We start from the raw sequence: 23,008 nt of genomic DNA, 5'->3' as shown, positions 1-23,008 counted from the left end.
AGAGCCATCAGGGAGGTACATCTCAAATCCGAATTCCGGGACTGCAAACACAGGTGTTCATCACTCTCCGGACACGTATTGTTCAACTTGCCACAGAGAAAAGAACTCCACATGAATACGTGCACTTTGAAAAGGAAGAAAGGGGACTCTGGCTCAGGCAAGGAAAATTGTATAAAAATGGGTCAGACAGGACGGTCGGTGTGAAGCATAGAGGACCCTCTGCTGCAGCTGTCAAACCTGTGTCTCACCCGGTGGCAATCCCGGGCTCCACATTGACTTTTTTTTATAGTGTCTTTTTTTCATTTTTCTCAAAGTTTATATTTGGTACACTTAATAACTTTTATTAAATTAAAAATTAATAACTTGGAGCCTTGCATTTCTAACATGTTCATCACATTCGGTTTCTCATGATAAGCCTATCTACTTCTGCTAATTCTGAGATGGGGAAAATGAACTGTCATGATTCCCGCTTGCACTAAAGGATTGTGACACGGGCTGACTTTGTGATGCCAGAGTCTTCTGTGCCATCACAGCGCAACTGTATGACATCCCAGAGTGATAGAGCAGCACTGGCTCTGTGACATCACAAGGGGGATTTGTGAGATCTCAGGGTGGGCTGTGACATCCCAGGAGGCAGTGTGACATCTCAGGGGCTCTGTGACCTTACTGGGGAGGTCACTTCAAGCCAGCTCCCACTCACAGTTCCTCCCAGAGAAGTCCAAAGCTGCTCGTGCCCGGTGGCATCCCGTGTCCCTCTGGGTCCCCCTGCCCCTGGCGCTGCAGCCCCCTGCTGAGGATGTTCGAGGAGATCAAGCCCAGAGCCTGACACGGGGACAGGGACTCAGGGCCGTCACAGTTGGAACAGGGAGACAGGGACCCCCTAGCAGCATCCCTGTGCCCCCAGGGCCAGAGCTTGGCCAGGGCTCCTTCACCCTCTTATGAAGGAGGGCTTGAGAGCACTTTAAAAATCCCCAGCAGGGGAGTAGCATAAAACAGCTTTAATATTAAGTGACAGCACCACAGAGTTCCTTGGCAAGAGTCACTCTGCTCCTGACTGGACACTTCAGGCACACCAAGGAAACAAAGCAACAAGAAAACCAAACAAAATCCAGGCAATCAAACCGAAAAGGAGTCAAGAACTGTCCCGGTGTCTGTGTGTCTCTGTGTGTTTGTGTGTGTGTGTGTGTGTGTGGGTGTGTGTGTGTGTGTGTGTGTGTGTGACGAAAGGACAGTGAGGGCAAGGATAAAAGGAATACAGCCTAAAAGCTAAACAGAGCTGTGGAATAACACTTAACAATATTCAACTTTGCTTATAACTTCTATTAAGCTTCACAAATTAGCAAAAGAACAACTCTTAGCAGCATTTAACTTTGCTTACAGCTTGTGACTTTGTCGCTATAAGACAAGTGAAAGCAGGACGCGAGCCACCTGCTATTTTCAAGGTAAAGAGAAAAGTTTATTCTCTGACTCCAACTTTTATACTTTCCCAAAGGTGACATTGGATTGGAGAGTGAATGGACCACCTGTCCAAAGACATTGGACAAAGCACTAGTACATCAAGTTTGTCCAGCCCCATAAAAGATTGTAAACAATATGTTGTTGACAGAAATTGTGTGGGAAGGTTCTCCAACAGAATGGAAACTCAGAAGGCTTTAGAAAATCTTAAGAATCAGGGTGACATGACTTAACCTTACTTCCAGGCCTGACTGGCTCAGCTATCCAAGGCAATCAAAGCCCTCAGAGAGCAGCATTTCTGCCACATTTCCCTGAGCACAGGCACTCCTGTGTGCACACAGACACAAAGAGTCACTACAAGGCACCTGTGAGAAATTCCCCTGAGCAAAGGGAAATGTTCCCTGTGGAGGCTTTGGCATCTCCCCAGGGGATGAAGGGTTGAGCCTGGAGCAGACAGTGTCTGTGATGAGCTCCAGAGGAGCTGAGCCCAGGGGCTGCTGGCCAAGGCCCTGGCCCAGTGAGCATTTCTCAGCTGGCAGGGTGGCCTGAGAAGGGGAAAGGGGAATGCACCAGACCAGGAACCATGGAACCAAGGGACCATTGTTACACTGTGGGGCCATGTGAGAAGAAGTGACCATTGGGACACTGTGGGGCCTTGTGAGACCAAGGGACCATTGGGACACTGTGGGACCATGTGAGATCAAGAGACCATTGGGATACTGTGAGTCCTCATGGATTCATGGACACCACTGTGACATTGCTGGGCCTCATGGAAGCAAGGGGACCCTAGTGACGCCGTGTGCCTCAGTGGAATGTAGGCATCATTGTGACACTGTGAGGCCCCATCCAACCAAGGCTCCATTGGGACACTCCGAGACCCCACGGAAACAAAGCTCCAGGGTAACACAGAGAGGCTGCCTGTAATCAGTGCTCCATTGTGACCCTGTGGAGCCAAAGGAGAGCGTTGTGACACTGCAAAGCCCCATGGTCCATTGGTCCAAAGGTCCATTGTGACATTGCAGGACTCATGGAACAGAGGAGTCACATGACACTGTGGGGCCTGTGGAACCATGGAGAACATTGTGACACTGCAAGGCCTCAAGGAATCATTAGGACTGTTATATGTCTATAGGATAATTCGTGCAAATAAAATTGTCGTCTCTTTTATAGTTATGTGCTGTTAAATTATACTCTTATAGGAAGTTTTTAAATCGCACAAGCCAGCAACAGCGATTGCAACACCATGTCAAAGCCACCTGGACGAGAGAGGGAGGACTTTATTTACAAGCGAACGAAAGTGGCCAGCCCAGAGAGGGATCATGCATCAAGGTTGTCCGAGAAACACCCGGACGATAAATACACGATAAATATCCGAGACCGAGATAGTCAGAGCCATCAGGGAGGTACATCTCAAATCCGAATTCCGGGACTGCAAACACAGGTGTTCATCACTCTCCGGACACGTATTGTTCAACTTGCCACAGAGAAAAGAACTCCACATGAATACGTGCACTTTGAAAAGGAAGAAAGGGGACTCTGGCTCAGGCAAGGAAAATCGTATAAAAATGGGTCAGACAGGACGGTCGGTGTGAAGCATAGAGGACCCTCTGCTGCAGCTGTCAAACCTGTGTCTCACCCGGTGGCAATCCCGGGCTCCACATTGACTTTTTTTTATAGTGTCTTTTTTTCATTTTTCTCAAAGTTTATATTTGGTACACTTAATAACTTTTATTAAATTAGAAATTAATAACTTGGAGCCTTGCATTTCTAACATGTTCATCACATTCGGTTTCTCATGATAAGCCTATCTACTTCTGCTAATTCTGAGATGGGGAAAATGAACTGTCATGATTCCCGCTTGCACTAAAGGATTGTGACACGGGCTGACTTTGTGATGCCAGAGTCTTCTGTGCCATCACAGCGCAACTGTATGACATCCCAGAGTGCTAGAGCAGCACTGGCTCTGTGACATCACAAGGGGGATTTGTGAGATCTCAGGGTGGGCTGTGACATCCCAGGAGGCAGTGTGACATCTCAGGGGCTCTGTGACCTTACTGGGGAGGTCACTTCAAGCCAGCTCCCACTCACAGTTCCTCCCAGAGAAGTCCAAAGCTGCTCGTGCCCGGTGGCATCCCGTGTCCCTCTGGGTCCCCCTGCCCCTGGCGCTGCAGCCCCCTGCTGAGGATGTTCGAGGAGATCAAGCCCAGAGCCTGACACGGGGACAGGGACTCAGGGCCGTCACAGTTGGAACAGGGAGACAGGGACCCCCTAGCAGCATCCCTGTGCCCCCAGGGCCAGAGCTTGGCCAGGGCTCCTTCACCCTCTTATGAAGGAGGGCTTGAGAGCACTTTAAAAATCCCCAGCAGGGGAGTAGCATAAAACAGCTTTAATATTAAGTGACAGCACCACAGAGTTCCTTGGCAAGAGTCACTCTGCTCCTGACTGGACACTTCAGGCACACCAAGGAAACAAAGCAACAAGAAAACCAAACAAAATCCAGGCAATCAAACCGAAAAGGAGTCAAGAACTGTCCCGGTGTCTGTGTGTCTCTGTGTGTTTGTGTGTGTGTGTGTGTGTGTGTGTGTGTGTGTGTGTGTGTGTGTGTGACGAAAGGACAGTGAGGGCAAGGATAAAAGGAATACAGCCTAAAAGCTAAACAGAGCTGTGGAATAACACTTAACAATATTCAACTTTGCTTATAACTTCTATTAAGCTTCACAAATTAGCAAAAGAACAACTCTTAGCAGCATTTAACTTTGCTTACAGCTTGTGACTTTGTCGCTATAAGACACGTGAAAGCACGACGCGAGCCACCTGCTATTTTCAAGGTAAAGAGAAAAGTTTATTCTCTGACTCCAACTTTTATACTTTCCCAAAGGTGACATTGGATTGGAGAGTGAATGGACCACCTGTCCAAAGACATTGGACAAAGCACTAGTACATCAAGTTTGTCCAGCCCCATAAAAGATTGTAAACAATATGTTGTTGACAGAAATTGTGTGGGAAGGTTCTCCAACAGAATGGAAACTCAGAAGGCTTTAGAAAATCTTAAGAATCAGGGTGACATGACTTAACCTTACTTCCAGGCCTGACTGGCTCAGCTATCCAAGGCAATCAAAGCCCTCAGAGAGCAGCATTTCTGCCACATTTCCCTGAGCACAGGCACTCCTGTGTGCACACAGACACAAAGAGTCACTACAAGGCACCTGTGAGAAATTCCCCTGAGCAAAGGGAAATGTTCCCTGTGGAGGCTTTGGCATCTCCCCAGGGGATGAAGGGTTGAGCCTGGAGCAGACAGTGTCTGTGATGAGCTCCAGAGGAGCTGAGCCCAGGGGCTGCTGGCCAAGGCCCTGGCCCAGTGAGCATTTCTCAGCTGGCAGGGTGGCCTGAGAAGGGGAGAGGGGAATGCACCAGACCAGGAACCATGGAACCAAGGGACCATTGTTACACTGTGGGGCCATGTGAGAAGAAGTGACCATTGGGACACTGTGGGGCCTTGTGAGACCAAGGGACCATTGGGACACTGTGGGACCATGTGAGATCAAGAGACCATTGGGATACTGTGAGTCCTCATGGATTCATGGACACCACTGTGACATTGCTGGGCCTCATGGAAGCAAGGGGACCCTAGTGACGCTGTGTGCCTCAGTGGAATGTAGGCATCATTGTGACACTGTGAGGCCCCATCCAGCCAAGGCTCCATTGGGACACTGCGAGACCCCACGGAAACAAAGCTCCAGGGTAACACAGAGAGGCTGCCTGTAATCAGTGCTCCATTGTGACCCTGTGGAGCCAAAGGAGAGCGTTGTGACACTGCAAAGCCCCATGGTCCATTGGTCCAAAGGTCCATTGTGACATTGCAGGACTCATGGAACAGAGGAGTCACATGACACTGTGGGGCCTGTGGAACCATGGAGAACATTGTGACACTGCAAGGCCTCAAGGAATCATTAGGACTGTTATATGTCTATAGGATAATTGGTGCAAATAAAATTGTCGTCTCTTTTATAGTTATGTGCTGTTAAATTATACTCTTATAGGAAGTTTTTAAATCGCACAAGCCAGCAACAGCGATTGCAACACCATGTCAAAGCCACCTGGACGAGAGAGGGAGGACTTTATTTACAAGCGAACGAAAGTGGCCAGCCCAGAGAGGGATCATGCATCAAGGTTGTCCGAGAAACACCCGGACGATAAATACACGATAAATATCCGAGACCGAGATAGTCAGAGCCATCAGGGAGGTACATCTCAAATCCGAATTCCGGGACTGCAAACACAGGTGTTCATCACTCTCCGGACACGTATTGTTCAACTTGCCACAGAGAAAAGAACTCCACATGAATACGTGCACTTTGAAAAGGAAGAAAGGGGACTCTGGCTCAGGCAAGGAAAATTGTATAAAAATGGGTCAGACAGGACGGTCGGTGTGAAGCATAGAGGACCCTCTGCTGCAGCTGTCAAACCTGTGTCTCACCCGGTGGCAATCCCGGGCTCCACATTGACTTTTTTTTATAGTGTCTTTTTTTCATTTTTCTCAAAGTTTATATTTGGTACACTTAATAACTTTTATTAAATTAAAAATTAATAACTTGGAGCCTTGCATTTCTAACATGTTCATCACATTCGGTTTCTCATGATAAGCCTATCTACTTCTGCTAATTCTGAGATGGGGAAAATGAACTGTCATGATTCCCGCTTGCACTAAAGGATTGTGACACGGGCTGACTTTGTGATGCCAGAGTCTTCTGTGCCATCACAGCGCAACTGTATGACATCCCAGAGTGCTAGAGCAGCACTGGCTCTGTGACATCACAAGGGGGATTTGTGAGATCTCAGGGTGGGCTGTGACATCCCAGGAGGCAGTGTGACATCTCAGGGGCTCTGTGACCTTACTGGGGAGGTCACTTCAAGCCAGCTCCCACTCACAGTTCCTCCCAGAGAAGTCCAAAGCTGCTCGTGCCCGGTGGCATCCCGTGTCCCTCTGGGTCCCCCTGCCCCTGGCGCTGCAGCCCCCTGCTGAGGATGTTCGAGGAGATCAAGCCCAGAGCCTGACACGGGGACAGGGACTCAGGGCCGTCACAGTTGGAACAGGGAGACAGGGACCCCCTAGCAGCATCCCTGTGCCCCCAGGGCCAGAGCTTGGCCAGGGCTCCTTCACCCTCTTATGAAGGAGGGCTTGAGAGCACTTTAAAAATCCCCAGCAGGGGAGTAGCATAAAACAGCTTTAATATTAAGTGACAGCACCACAGAGTTCCTTGGCAAGAGTCACTCTGCTCCTGACTGGACACTTCAGGCACACCAAGGAAACAAAGCAACAACAAAACCAAACAAAATCCAGGCAATCAAACCGAAAAGGAGTCAAGAACTGTCCCGGTGTCTGTGTGTCTCTGTGTGTTTGTGTGTGTGTGTGTGTGTGTGGGTGTGTGTGTGTGTGTGTGTGTGTGTGTGACGAAAGGACAGTGAGGGCAAGGATAAAAGGAATACAGCCTAAAAGCTAAACAGAGCTGTGGAATAACACTTAACAATATTCAACTTTGCTTATAACTTCTATTAAGCTTCACAAATTAGCAAAAGAACAACTCTTAGCAGCATTTAACTTTGCTTACAGCTTGTGACTTTGTCGCTATAAGACACGTGAAAGCACGACGCGAGCCACCTGCTATTTTCAAGGTAAAGAGAAAAGTTTATTCTCTGACTCCAACTTTTATACTTTCCCAAAGGTGACATTGGATTGGAGAGTGAATGGACCACCTGTCCAAAGACATTGGACAAAGCACTAGTACATCAAGTTTGTCCAGCCCCATAAAAGATTGTAAACAATATGTTGTTGACAGAAATTGTGTGGGAAGGTTCTCCAACAGAATGGAAACTCAGAAGGCTTTAGAAAATCTTAAGAATCAGGGTGACATGACTTAACCTTACTTCCAGGCCTGACTGGCTCAGCTATCCAAGGCAATCAAAGCCCTCAGAGAGCAGCATTTCTGCCACATTTCCCTGAGCACAGGCACTCCTGTGTGCACACAGACACAAAGAGTCACTACAAGGCACCTGTGAGAAATTCCCCTGAGCAAAGGGAAATGTTCCCTGTGGAGGCTTTGGCATCTCCCCAGGGGATGAAGGGTTGAGCCTGGAGCAGACAGTGTCTGTGATGAGCTCCAGAGGAGCTGAGCCCAGGGGCTGCTGGCCAAGGCCCTGGCCCAGGGAGCATTTCTCAGCTGGCAGGGCGGCCTGAGAAGGGGAGAGGGGAATGCACCAGACCAGGAACCATGGAACCAAGGGACCATTGTTACACTGTGGGGCCATGTGAGAAGAAGTGACCATTGGGACACTGTGGGGCCTTGTGAGACCAAGGGACCATTGGGACACTGTGGGACCATGTGAGATCAAGAGACCATTGGGATACTGTGAGTCCTCATGGATTCATGGACACCATTGTTACACTGTGGGGCCATGTGAGAAGAAGTGACCATTGGGACACTGTGGGGCCTTGTGAGACCAAGGGACCATTGGGACACTGTGGGACCATGTGAGATCAAGAGACCATTGGGATACTGTGAGTCCTCATGGATTCATGGACACCACTGTGACATTGCTGGGCCTCATGGAAGCAAGGGGACCCTAGTGACGCCGTGTGCCTCAGTGGAATGTAGGCATCATTGTGACACTGTGAGGCCCCATCCAACCAAGGCTCCATTGGGACACTGCGAGACCCCACGGAAACAAAGCTCCAGGGTAACACAGAGAGGCTGCCTGTAATCAGTGCTCCATTGTGACCCTGTGGAGCCAAAGGAGAGCGTTGTGACACTGCAAAGCCCCATGGTCCATTGGTCCAAAGGTCCATTGTGACATTGCAGGACTCATGGAACAGAGGAGTCACATGACACTGTGGGGCCTGTGGAACCATGGAGAACATTGTGACACTGCAAGGCCTCAAGGAATCATTAGGACTGTTATATGTCTATAGGATAATTGGTGCAAATAAAATTGTCGTCTCTTTTATAGTTATGTGCTGTTAAATTATACTCTTATAGGAAGTTTTTAAATCGCACAAGCCAGCAACAGCGATTGCAACACCATGTCAAAGCCACCTGGACGAGAGAGGGAGGACTTTATTTACAAGCGAACGAAAGTGGCCAGCCCAGAGAGGGATCATGCATCAAGGTTGTCCGAGAAACACCCGGACGATAAATACACGATAAATATCCGAGACCGAGATAGTCAGAGCCATCAGGGAGGTACATCTCAAATCCGAATTCCGGGACTGCAAACACAGGTGTTCATCACTCTCCGGACACGTATTGTTCAACTTGCCACAGAGAAAAGAACTCCACATGAATACGTGCACTTTGAAAAGGAAGAAAGGGGACTCTGGCTCAGGCAAGGAAAATCGTATAGAAATGGGTCAGACAGGACGGTCGGTGTGAAGCATAGAGGACCCTCTGCTGCAGCTGTCAAACCTGTGTCTCACCCGGTGGCAATCCCGGGCTCCACATTGACTTTTTTTTATAGTGTCTTTTTTTCATTTTTCTCAAAGTTTATATTTGGTACACTTAATAACTTTTATTAAATTAAAAATTAATAACTTGGAGCCTTGCATTTCTAACATGTTCATCACATTCAGTTTCTCATGATAAGCCTGTCTACTTCTGCTAATTCTGAGATGGGGAAAATGAACTGTCATGATTCCCGCTTGCACTAGAGGATTGTGACACGGGCTGACTTTGTGATGCCAGAGTCTTCTGTGCCATCACAGCGCAACTGTATGACATCCCAGAGTGATAGAGCAGCACTGGCTCTGTGACATCACAAGGGGGATTTGTGAGATCTCAGGGTGGGCTGTGACATCCCAGGAGGCAGTGTGACATCTCAGGGGCTCTGTGACCTTACTGGGGAGGTCACTTCAAGCCAGCTCCCACTCACAGTTCCTCCCAGAGAAGTCCAAAGCTGCTCGTGCCCGGTGGCATCCCGTGTCCCTCTGGGTCCCCCTGCCCCTGGCGCTGCAGCCCCCTGCTGAGGATGTTCGAGGAGATCAAGCCCAGAGCCTGACACGGGGACAGGGACTCAGGGCCGTCACAGTTGGAACAGGGAGACAGGGACCCCCTAGCAGCATCCCTGTGCCCCCAGGGCCAGAGCTTGGCCAGGGCTCCTTCACCCTCTTATGAAGGAGGGCTTGAGAGCACTTTAAAAATCCCCAGCAGGGGAGTAGCATAAAACAGCTTTAATATTAAGTGACAGCACCACAGAGTTCCTTGGCAAGAGTCACTCTGCTCCTGACTGGACACTTCAGGCACACCAAGGAAACAAAGCAACAACAAAACCAAACAAAATCCAGGCAATCAAAACAAAAAGGAGTCAAGAACTGTCCCGGTGTCTGTGTGTCTCTGTGTGTTTGTGTGTGTGTGTGTGTGTGTGGGTGTGTGTGTGTGTGTGGGTGTGTGTGACGAAAGGACAGTGAGGGCAAGGATAAAAGGAATACAGCCTAAAAGCTAAACAGAGCTGTGGAATAACACTTAACAATATTCAACTTTGCTTATAACTTCTATTAAGCTTCACAAATTAGCAAAAGAACAACTCTTAGCAGCATTTAACTTTGCTTACAGCTTGTGACTTTGTCGCTATAAGACACGTGAAAGCACGACGCGAGCCACCTGCTATTTTCAAGGTAAAGAGAAAAGTTTATTCTCTGACTCCAACTTTTATACTTTCCCAAAGGTGACATTGGATTGGAGAGTGAATGGACCACCTGTCCAAAGACATTGGACAAAGCACTAGTACATCAAGTTTGTCCAGCCCCATAAAAGATTGTAAACAATATGTTGTTGACAGAAATTGTGTGGGAAGGTTCTCCAACAGAATGGAAACTCAGAAGGCTTTAGAAAATCTTAAGAATCAGGGTGACATGACTTAACCTTACTTCCAGGCCTGACTGGCTCAGCTATCCAAGGCAATCAAAGCCCTCAGAGAGCAGCATTTCTGCCACATTTCCCTGAGCACAGGCACTCCTGTGTGCACACAGACACAAAGAGTCACTACAAGGCACCTGTGAGAAATTCCCCTGAGCAAAGGGAAATGTTCCCTGTGGAGGCTTTGGCATCTCCCCAGGGGATGAAGGGTTGAGCCTGGAGCAGACAGTGTCTGTGATGAGCTCCAGAGGAGCTGAGCCCAGGGGCTGCTGGCCAAGGCCCTGGCCCAGTGAGCATTTCTCAGCTGGCAGGGTGGCCTGAGAAGGGGAGAGGGGAATGCACCAGACCAGGAACCATGGAACCAAGGGACCATTGTTACACTGTGGGGCCATGTGAGAAGAAGTGACCATTGGGACACTGTGGGGCCTTGTGAGACCAAGGGACCATTGGGACACTGTGGGACCATGTGAGATCAAGAGACCATTGGGATACTGTGAGTCCTCATGGATTCATGGACACCACTGTGACATTGCTGGGCCTCATGGAAGCAAGGGGACCCTAGTGACGCTGTGTGCCTCAGTGGAATGTAGGCATCATTGTGACACTGTGAGGCCCCATCCAGCCAAGGCTCCATTGGGACACTGCGAGACCCCACGGAAACAAAGCTCCAGGGTAACACAGAGAGGCTGCCTGTAATCAGTGCTCCATTGTGACCCTGTGGAGCCAAAGGAGAGCGTTGTGACACTGCAAAGCCCCATGGTCCATTGGTCCAAAGGTCCATTGTGACATTGCAGGACTCATGGAACAGAGGAGTCACATGACACTGTGGGGCCTGTGGAACCATGGAGAACATTGTGACACTGCAAGGCCTCAAGGAATCATTAGGACTGTTATATGTCTATAGGATAATTGGTGCAAATAAAATTGTCGTCTCTTTTATAGTTATGTGCTGTTAAATTATACTCTTATAGGAAGTTTTTAAATCGCACAAGCCAGCAACAGCGATTGCAACACCATGTCAAAGCCACCTGGACGAGAGAGGGAGGACTTTATTTACAAGCGAACGAAAGTGGCCAGCCCAGAGAGGGATCATGCATCAAGGTTGTCCGAGAAACACCCGGACGATAAATACACGATAAATATCCGAGACCGAGATAGTCAGAGCCATCAGGGAGGTACATCTCAAATCCGAATTCCGGGACTGCAAACACAGGTGTTCATCACTCTCCGGACACGTATTGTTCAACTTGCCACAGAGAAAAGAACTCCACATGAATACGTGCACTTTGAAAAGGAAGAAAGGGGACTCTGGCTCAGGCAAGGAAAATCGTATAGAAATGGGTCAGACAGGACGGTCGGTGTGAAGCATAGAGGACCCTCTGCTGCAGCTGTCAAACCTGTGTCTCACCCGGTGGCAATCCCGGGCTCCACATTGACTTTTTTTTATAGTGTCTTTTTTTCATTTTTCTCAAAGTTTATATTTGGTACACTTAATAACTTTTATTAAATTAAAAATTAATAACTTGGAGCCTTGCATTTCTAACATGTTCATCACATTCGGTTTCTCATGATAAGCCTATCTACTTCTGCTAATTCTGAGATGGGGAAAATGAACTGTCATGATTCCCGCTTGCACTAAAGGATTGTGACACGGGCTGACTTTGTGATGCCAGAGTCTTCTGTGCCATCACAGCGCAACTGTATGACATCCCAGAGTGCTAGAGCAGCACTGGCTCTGTGACATCACAAGGGGGATTTGTGAGATCTCAGGGTGGGCTGTGACATCCCAGGAGGCAGTGTGACATCTCAGGGGCTCTGTGACCTTACTGGGGAGGTCACTTCAAGCCAGCTCCCACTCACAGTTCCTCCCAGAGAAGTCCAAAGCTGCTCGTGCCCGGTGGCATCCCGTGTCCCTCTGGGTCCCCCTGCCCCTGGCGCTGCAGCCCCCTGCTGAGGATGTTCGAGGAGATCAAGCCCAGAGCCTGACACGGGGACAGGGACTCAGGGCCGTCACAGTTGGAACAGGGAGACAGGGACCCCCTAGCAGCATCCCTGTGCCCCCAGGGCCAGAGCTTGGCCAGGGCTCCTTCACCCTCTTATGAAGGAGGGCTTGAGAGCACTTTAAAAATCCCCAGCAGGGGAGTAGCATAAAACAGCTTTAATATTAAGTGACAGCACCACAGAGTTCCTTGGCAAGAGTCACTCTGCTCCTGACTGGACACTTCAGGCACACCAAGGAAACAAAGCAACAAGAAAACCAAACAAAATCCAGGCAATCAAACCGAAAAGGAGTCAAGAACTGTCCCGGTGTCTGTGTGTCTCTGTGTGTTTGTGTGTGTGTGTGTGTGTGTGGGTGTGTGTGTGTGTGTGTGTGTGTGTGACGAAAGGACAGTGAGGGCAAGGATAAAAGGAATACAGCCTAAAAGCTAAACAGAGCTGTGGAATAACACTTAACAATATTCAACTTCGCTTATAACTTCTATTAAGCTTCACAAATTAGCAAAAGAACAACTCTTAGCAGCATTTAACTTTGCTTACAGCTTGTGACTTTGTCGCTATAAGACACGTGAAAGCACGACGCGAGCCACCTGCTATTTTCAAGGTAAAGAGAAAAGTTTATTCTCTGACTCCAACTTTTATACTTTCCCAAAGGTGACATTGGATTGGAGAGTGAATGGACCACCTGTCCAAAGACATTGGACAAAGCACTAGTACATCAAGTTTGTCCAGCCCCATAAAAGATTGTAAACAATATGTTGTTGACAGAAATTGTGTGGGAAGGTTCTCCAACAGAATGGAAACTCAGAAGGCTTTAGAAAATCTTAAGAATCAGGGTGACATGACTTAACCTTACTTCCAGGCCTGACTGGCTCAGCTATCCAAGGCAATCAAAGCCCTCAGAGAGCAGCATTTCTGCCACATTTCCCTGAGCACAGGCACTCCTGTGTGCACACAGACACAAAGAGTCACTACAAGGCACCTGTGAGAAATTCCCCTGAGCAAAGGGAAATGTTCCCTGTGGAGGCTTTGGCATCTCCCCAGGGGATGAAGGGTTGAGCCTGGAGCAGACAGTGTCTGTGATGAGCTCCAGAGGAGCTGAGCCCAGGGGCTGCTGGCCAAGGCCCTGGCCCAGTGAGCATTTCTCAGCTGGCAGGGTGGCCTGAGAAGGGGAAAGGGGAATGCACCAGACCAGGAACCATGGAACCAAGGGACCATTGTTACACTGTGGGGCCATGTGAGAAGAAGTGACCATTGGGACACTGTGGGGCCTTGTGAGACCAAGGGACCATTGGGACACTGTGGGACCATGTGAGATCAAGAGACCATTGGGATACTGTGAGTCCTCATGGATTCATGGACACCACTGTGACATTGCTGGGCCTCATGGAAGCAAGGGGACCCTAGTGACGCCGTGTGCCTCAGTGGAATGTAGGCATCATTGTGACACTGTGAGGCCCCATCCAACCAAGGCTCCATTGGGACACTCCGAGACCCCACGGAAACAAAGCTCCAGGGTAACACAGAGAGGCTGCCTGTAATCAGTGCTCCATTGTGACCCTGTGGAGCCAAAGGAGAGCGTTGTGACACTGCAAAGCCCCATGGTCCATTGGTCCAAAGGTCCATTGTGACATTGCAGGACTCATGGAACAGAGGAGTCACATGACACTGTGGGGCCTGTGGAACCATGGAGAACATTGTGACACTGCAAGGCCTCAAGGAATCATTAGGACTGTTATATGTCTATAGGATAATTCGTGCAAATAAAATTGTCGTCTCTTTTATAGTTATGTGCTGTTAAATTATACTCTTATAGGAAGTTTTTAAATCGCACAAGCCAGCAACAGCGATTGCAACACCATGTCAAAGCCACCTGGACGAGAGAGGGAGGACTTTATTTACAAGCGAACGAAAGTGGCCAGCCCAGAGAGGGATCATGCATCAAGGTTGTCCGAGAAACACCCGGACGATAAATACACGATAAATATCCGAGACCGAGATAGTAAGAGCCATCAGGGAGGTACATCTCAAATCCGAATTCCGGGACTGCAAACACAGGTGTTCATCACTCTCCGGACACGTATTGTTCAACTTGCCACAGAGAAAAGAACTCCACATGAATACGTGCACTTTGAAAAGGAAGAAAGGGGACTCTGGCTCAGGCAAGGAAAATTGTATAAAAATGGGTCAGACAGGACGGTCGGTGTGAAGCATAGAGGACCCTCTGCTGCAGCTGTCAAACCTGTGTCTCACCCGGTGGCAATCCCGGGCTCCACATTGACTTTTTTTTATAGTGTCTTTTTTTCATTTTTCTCAAAGTTTATATTTGGTACACTTAATAACTTTTATTAAATTAGAAATTAATAACTTGGAGCCTTGCATTTCTAACATGTTCATCACATTCGGTTTCTCATGATAAGCCTATCTACTTCTGCTAATTCTGAGATGGGGAAAATGAACTGTCATGATTCCCGCTTGCACTAAAGGATTGTGACACGGGCTGACTTTGTGATGCCAGAGTCTTCTGTGCCATCACAGCGCAACTGTATGACATCCCAGAGTGATAGAGCAGCACTGGCTCTGTGACATCACAAGGGGGATTTGTGAGATCTCAGGGTGGGCTGTGACATCCCAGGAGGCAGTGTGACATCTCAGGGGCTCTGTGACCTTACTGGGGAGGTCACTTCAAGCCAGCTCCCACTCACAGTTCCTCCCAGAGAAGTCCAAAGCTGCTCGTGCCCGGTGGCATCCCGTGTCCCTCTGGGTCCCCCTGCCCCTGGCGCTGCAGCCCCCTGCTGAGGATGTTCGAGGAGATCAAGCCCAGAGCCTGACACGGGGACAGGGACTCAGGGCCGTCACAGTTGGAACAGGGAGACAGGGACCCCCTAGCAGCATCCCTGTGCCCCCAGGGCCAGAGCTTGGCCAGGGCTCCTTCACCCTCTTATGAAGGAGGGCTTGAGAGCACTTTAAAAATCCCCAGCAGGGGAGTAGCATAAAACAGCTTTAATATTAAGTGACAGCACCACAGAGTTCCTTGGCAAGAGTCACTCTGCTCCTGACTGGACACTTCAGGCACACCAAGGAAACAAAGCAACAACAAAACCAAACAAAATCCAGGCAATCAAACCGAAAAGGAGTCAAGAACTGTCCCGGTGTCTGTGTGTCTCTGTGTGTTTGTGTGTGTGTGTGGGTGTGTGTGTGTGTGTGTGTGTGTGTGTGTGTGTGTGTGTGACGAAAGGACAGTGAGGGCAAGGATAAAAGGAATACAGCCTAAAAGCTAAACAGAGCTGTGGAATAACACTTAACAATATTCAACTTCGCTTATAACTTCTATTAAGCTTCACAAATTAGCAAAAGAACAACTCTTAGCAGCATTTAACTTTGCTTACAGCTTGTGACTTTGTCGCTATAAGACACGTGAAAGCACGACGCGAGCCACCTGCTATTTTCAAGGTAAAGAGAAAAGTTTATTCTCTGACTCCAACTTTTATACTTTCCCAAAGGTGACATTGGATTGGAGAGTGAATGGACCACCTGTCCAAAGACATTGGACAAAGCACTAGTACATCAAGTTTGTCCAGCCCCATAAAAGATTGTAAACAATATGTTGTTGACAGAAATTGTGTGGGAAGGTTCTCCAACAGAATGGAAACTCAGAAGGCTTTAGAAAATCTTAAGAATCAGGGTGACATGACTTAACCTTACTTCCAGGCCTGACTGGCTCAGCTATCCAAGGCAATCAAAGCCCTCAGAGAGCAGCATTTCTGCCACATTTCCCTGAGCACAGGCACTCCTGTGTGCACAGAGACACAAAGAGTCACTACAAGGCACCTGTGAGAAATTCCCCTGAGCAAAGGGAAATGTTCCCTGTGGAGGCTTTGGCATCTCCCCAGGGGATGAAGGGTTGAGCCTGGAGCAGACAGTGTCTGTGATGAGCTCCAGAGGAGCTGAGCCCAGGGGCTGCTGGCCAAGGCCCTGGCCCAGTGAGCATTTCTCAGCTGGCAGGGTGGCCTGAGAAGGGGAGAGGGGAATGCACCAGACCAGGAACCATGGAACCAAGGGACCATTGTTACACTGTGGGGCCATGTGAGAAGAAGTGACCATTGGGACACTGTGGGGCCTTGTGAGACCAAGGGACCATTGGGACACTGTGGGACCATGTGAGATCAAGAGACCATTGGGATACTGTGAGTCCTCATGGATTCATGGACACCACTGTGACATTGCTGGGCCTCATGGAAGCAAGGGGACCCTAGTGACGTCGTGTGCCTCAGTGGAATGTAGGCATCATTGTGACACTGTGAGGCCCCATCCAACCAAGGCTCCATTGGGACACTCCGAGACCCCACGGAAACAAAGCTCCAGGGTAACACAGAGAGGCTGCCTGTAATCAGTGCTCCATTGTGACCCTGTGGAGCCAAAGGAGAGCGTTGTGACACTGCAAAGCCCCATGGTCCATTGGTCCAAAGGTCCATTGTGACATTGCAGGACTCATGGAACAGAGGAGTCACATGACACTGTGGGGCCTGTGGAACCATGGAGAACATTGTGACACTGCAAGGCCTCAAGGAATCATTAGGACTGTTATATGTCTATAGGATAATTCGTGCAAATAAAATTGTCGTCTCTTTTATAGTTATGTGCTGTTAAATTATACTCTTATAGGAAGTTTTTAAATCGCACAAGCCAGCAACAGCGATTGCAACACCATGTCAAAGCCACCTGGACGAGAGAGGGAGGACTTTATTTACAAGCGAACGAAAGTGGCCAGCCCAGAGAGGGATCATGCATCAAGGTTGTCCGAGAAACACCCGGACCATAAATACACGATAAATATCCGAGACCGAGATAGTCAGAGCCATCAGGGAGGTACATCTCAAATCCGAATTCCGGGACTGCAAACACAGGTTGTTCATCACTCTCCGGACACGTATTGTTCAACTTGCCACAGAGAAAAGAACTCCACATGAATACATGCACTTTGAAAAGGAAGAAAGGGGACTCTGGCTCAGGCAAGGAAAATCGTATAAAAATGGGTCAGACAGGACGGTCGGTGTGAAGCATAGAGGACCCTCTGCTGCAGCTGTCAAACCTGTGTCTCACCCGGTGGCAATCCCGGGCTCCACATTGACTTTTTTTTATAGTGTCTTTTTTTCATTTTTCTCAAAGTTTATATTTGGTACACTTAATAACTTTTATTAAATTAAAAATTAATAACTTGGATCCTTGCATTTCTAACATGTTCATCACATTCGGTTTCTCATGATAAGCCTATCTACTTCTGCTAATTCTGAGATGGGGAAAATGAACTGTCATGATTCCCGCTTGCACTAAAGGATTGTGACACGGGCTGACTTTGTGATGCCAGAGTCTTCTGTGCCATCACAGCGCAACTGTATGACATCCCAGAGTGCTAGAGCAGCACTGGCTCTGTGACATCACAAGGGGGATTTGTGAGATCTCAGGGTGGGCTGTGACATCCCAGGAGGCAGTGTGACATCTCAGGGGCTCTGTGACCTTACTGGGGAGGTCACTTCAAGCCAGCTCCCACTCACAGTTCCTCCCAGAGAAGTCCAAAGCTGCTCGTGCCCGGTGGCATCCCGTGTCCCTCTGGGTCCCCCTGCCCCTGGCGCTGCAGCCCCCTGCTGAGGATGTTCGAGGAGATCAAGCCCAGAGCCTGACACGGGGACAGGGACTCAGGGCCGTCACAGTTGGAACAGGGAGACAGGGACCCCCTAGCAGCATCCCTGTGCCCCCAGGGCCAGAGCTTGGCCAGGGCTCCTTCACCCTCTTATGAAGGAGGGCTTGAGAGCACTTTAAAAATCCCCAGCAGGGGAGTAGCATAAAACAGCTTTAATATTAAGTGACAGCACCACAGAGTTCCTTGGCAAGAGTCACTCTGCTCCTGACTGGACACTTCAGGCACGCCAAGGAAACAAAGCAACAACAAAACCAAACAAAATCCAAGCAATCAAACCAAAAAGGAGTCAAGAACTGTCCCGGTGTCTGTGTGTCTCTGTGTGTTTGTGTGTGTGTGTGTGTGTGTGGGTGTGTGTGTGTGTGTGTGTGTGTGTGTGACGAAAGGACAGTGAGGGCAAGGATAAAAGGAATACAGCCTAAAAGCTAAACAGAGCTGTGGAATAACACTTAACAATATTCAACTTTGCTTATAACTTCTATTAAGCTTCACAAATTAGCAAAAGAACAACTCTTAGCAGCATTTAACTTTGCTTACAGCTTGTGACTTTGTCGCTATAAGACACGTGAAAGCACGACGCGAGCCACCTGCTATTTTCAAGGTAAAGAGAAAAGTTTATTCTCTGACTCCAACTTTTATACTTTCCCAAAGGTGACATTGGATTGGAGAGTGAATGGACCACCTGTCCAAAGACATTGGACAAAGCACTAGTACATCAAGTTTGTCCAGCCCCATAAAAGATTGTAAACAATATGTTGTTGACAGAAATTGTGTGGGAAGGTTCTCCAACAGAATGGAAACTCAGAAGGCTTTAGAAAATCTTAAGAATCAGGGTGACATGACTTAACCTTACTTCCAGGCCTGACTGGCTCAGCTATCCAAGGCAATCAAAGCCCTCAGAGAGCAGCATTTCTGCCACATTTCCCTGAGCACAGACACTCCTGTGTGCACACAGACACAAAGAGTCACTACAAGGCACCTGTGAGAAATTCCCCTGAGCAAAGGGAAATGTTCCCTGTGGAGGCTTTGGCATCTCCCCAGGGGATGAAGGGTTGAGCCTGGAGCAGACAGTGTCTGTGATGAGCTCCAGAGGAGCTGAGCCCAGGGGCTGCTGGCCAAGGCCCTGGCCCAGTGAGCATTTCTCAGCTGGCAGGGTGGCCTGAGAAGGGGAAAGGGGAATGCACCAGACCAGGAACCATGGAACCAAGGGACCATTGTTACACTGTGGGGCCATGTGAGAAGAAGTGACCATTGGGACACTGTGGGGCCTTGTGAGACCAAGGGACCATTGGGACACTGTGGGACCATGTGAGATCAAGAGACCATTGGGATACTGTGAGTCCTCATGGATTCATGGACACCACTGTGACATTGCTGGGCCTCATGGAAGCAAGGGGACCCTAGTGACGCCGTGTGCCTCAGTGGAATGTAGGCATCATTGTGACACTGTGAGGCCCCATCCAACCAAGGCTCCATTGGGACACTGCGAGACCCCACGGAAACAAAGCTCCAGGGTAACACAGAGAGGCTGCCTGTAATCAGTGCTCCATTGTGACCCTGTGGAGCCAAAGGAGAGCGTTGTGACACTGCAAAGCCCCATGGTCCATTGGTCCAAAGGTCCATTGTGACATTGCAGGACTCATAGAACAGAGGGGTCACATGACACTGTGGGGCCTGTGGAACCATGGAGAACATTGTGACACTGCAAGGCCTCAAGGAATCATTAGGACTGTTATATGTCTATAGGATAATTCGTGCAAATAAAATTGTCGTCTCTTTTATAGTTATGTGCTGTTAAATTATACTCTTATAGGAAGTTTTTAAATCGCACAAGCCAGCAACAGCGATTGCAACACCATGTCAAAGCCACCTGGACGAGAGAGGGAGGACTTTATTTACAAGCGAACGAAAGTGGCCAGCCCAGAGAGGGATCATGCATCAAGGTTGTCCGAGAAACACCCGGACCATAAATACACGATAAATATCCGAGACCGAGATAGTCAGAGCCATCAGGGAGGTACATCTCAAATCCGAATTCCGGGACTGCAAACACAGGTGTTCATCACTCTCCGGACACGTATTGTTCAACTTGCCACAGAGAAAAGAACTCCACATGAATACATGCACTTTGAAAAGGAAGAAAGGGGACTCTGGCTCAGGCAAGGAAAATCGTATAAAAATGGGTCAGACAGGACGGTCGGTGTGAAGCATAGAGGACCCTCTGCTGCAGCTGTCAAACCTGTGTCTCACCCGGTGGCAATCCCGGGCTCCACATTGACTTTTTTTTATAGTGTCTTTTTTTCATTTTTCTCAAAGTTTATATTTGGTACACTTAATAACTTTTATTAAATTAAAAATTAATAACTTGGAGCCTTGCATTTCTAACATGTTCATCACATTCGGTTTCTCATGATAAGCCTATCTACTTCTGCTAATTCTGAGATGGGGAAAATGAACTGTCATGATTCCCGCTTGCACTAAAGGATTGTGACACGGGCTGACTTTGTGATGCCAGAGTCTTCTGTGCCATCACAGCGCAACTGTATGACATCCCAGAGTGATAGAGCAGCACTGGCTCTGTGACATCACAAGGGGGATTTGTGAGATCTCAGGGTGGGCTGTGACATCCCAGGAGGCAGTGTGACATCTCAGGGGCTCTGTGACCTTACTGGGGAGGTCACTTCAAGCCAGCTCCCACTCACAGTTCCTCCCAGAGAAGTCCAAAGCTGCTCGTGCCCGGTGGCATCCCGTGTCCCTCTGGGTCCCCCTGCCCCTGGCGCTGCAGCCCCCTGCTGAGGATGTTCGAGGAGATCAAGCCCAGAGCCTGACACGGGGACAGGGACTCAGGGCCGTCACAGTTGGAACAGGGAGACAGGGACCCCCTAGCAGCATCCCTGTGCCCCCAGGGCCAGAGCTTGGCCAGGGCTCCTTCACCCTCTTATGAAGGAGGGCTTGAGAGCACTTTAAAAATCCCCAGCAGGGGAGTAGCATAAAACAGCTTTAATATTAAGTGACAGCACCACAGAGTTCCTTGGCAAGAGTCACTCTGCTCCTGACTGGACACTTCAGGCACACCAAGGAAACAAAGCAACAAGAAAACCAAACAAAATCCAGGCAATCAAACCAAAAAGGAGTCAAGAACTGTCCCGGTGTCTGTGTGTCTCTGTGTGTTTGTGTGTGTGTGTGTGTGTGGGTGTGTGTGTGTGTGTGTGTGTGTGTGTGACGAAAGGACAGTGAGGGCAAGGATAAAAGGAATACAGCCTAAAAGCTAAACAGAGCTGTGGAATAACACTTAACAATATTCAACTTTGCTTATAACTTCTATTAAGCTTCACAAATTAGCAAAAGAACAACTCTTAGCAGCATTTAACTTTGCTTACAGCTTGTGACTTTGTCGCTATAAGACAAGTGAAAGCACGACGCGAGCCACCTGCTATTTTCAAGGTAAAGAGAAAAGTTTATTCTCTGACTCCAACTTTTATACTTTCCCAAAGGTGACATTGGATTGGAGAGTGAATGGACCACCTGTCCAAAGACATCGGCCAAAGCACTAGTACATCAAGTTTGTCCAGCCCCACAAAAGATTGTAAACAATATGTTGTTGACAGAAATTGTGTGGGAAGGTTCTCCAACAGAATGGAAACTCAGAAGGCTTTAGAAAATCTTAAGAATCAGGGTGACATGACTTAACCTTACTTCCAGGCCTGACTGGCTCAGCTATCCAAGGCAATCAAAGCCCTCAGAGAGCAGCATTTCTGCCACATTTCCCTGAGCACAGGCACTCCTGTGTGCACACAGACACAAAGAGTCACTACAAGGCACCTGTGCGAAATTCCCCTGAGCAAAGGGAAATGTTCCCTGTGGAGGCTTTGGCATCTCCCCAGGGGATGAAGGGTTGAGCCTGGAGCAGACAGTGTCTGTGATGAGCTCCAGAGGAGCTGAGCCCAGGGGCTGCTGGCCAAGGCCCTGGCCCAGTGAGCATTTCTCAGCTGGCAGGGTGGCCTGAGAAGGGGAAAGGGGAATGCACCAGACCAGGAACCATGGAACCAAGGGACCATTGTTACACTGTGGGGCCATGTGAGAAGAAGTGACCATTGGGACACTGTGGGGCCTTGTGACACCAAGGGACCATTGGGACACTGTGGGACCATGTGAGGTCAAGAGACCATTGGGATACTGTGAGTCCTCATGGATTCATGGACACCACTGTGACATTGCTGGGCCTCATGGAAGCAAGGGGACCCTAGTGACGCCGTGTGCCTCAGTGGAATGTAGGCATCATTGTGACACTGTGAGGCCCCATCCAGCCAAGGCTCCATTGGGACACTGCGAGACCCCACGGAAACAAAGCTCCAGGGTAACACAGAGAGGCTGCCTGTAATCAGTGCTCCATTGTGACCCTGTGGAGCCAAAGGAGAGCGTTGTGACACTGCAAAGCCCCATGGTCCATTGGTCCAAAGGTCCATTGTGACATTGCAGGACTCATGGAACAGAGGAGTCACATGACACTGTGGGGCCTGTGGAACCATGGAGAACATTGTGACACTGCAAGGCCTCAAGGAATCATTAGGACTGTTATATGTCTATAGGATAATTCGTGCAAATAAAATTGTCGTCTCTTTTATAGTTATGTGCTGTTAAATTATACTCTTATAGGAAGTTTTTAAATCGCACAAGCCAGCAACTGCGACTGCAACACCATGTCAAAGCCACCTGGATGAGAGAGGGAGGACTTTATTTACAAGCGAACGAAAGTGGCCAGCCCAGAGAGGGATCATGCATCAAGGTTGTCCGAGAAACACCCGGACCATAAATACACGATAAATATCCGAGACCGAGATAGTCAAGCCATCAGGGAGGTACATCTCAAATCCGAATTCCGGGACTGCAAACACAGGTGTTCATCACTCTCCGGACACGTATTGTTCAACTTGCCACAGAGAAAAGAACT

This window comes from Lonchura striata, chromosome 27 (assembly GCF_046129695.1).
Source record: "Lonchura striata isolate bLonStr1 chromosome 27, bLonStr1.mat, whole genome shotgun sequence".
NCBI classification, from domain to species: domain Eukaryota; kingdom Metazoa; phylum Chordata; class Aves; order Passeriformes; family Estrildidae; genus Lonchura; species Lonchura striata.
Note: the sequence above shows the minus strand (reverse complement) of the source record.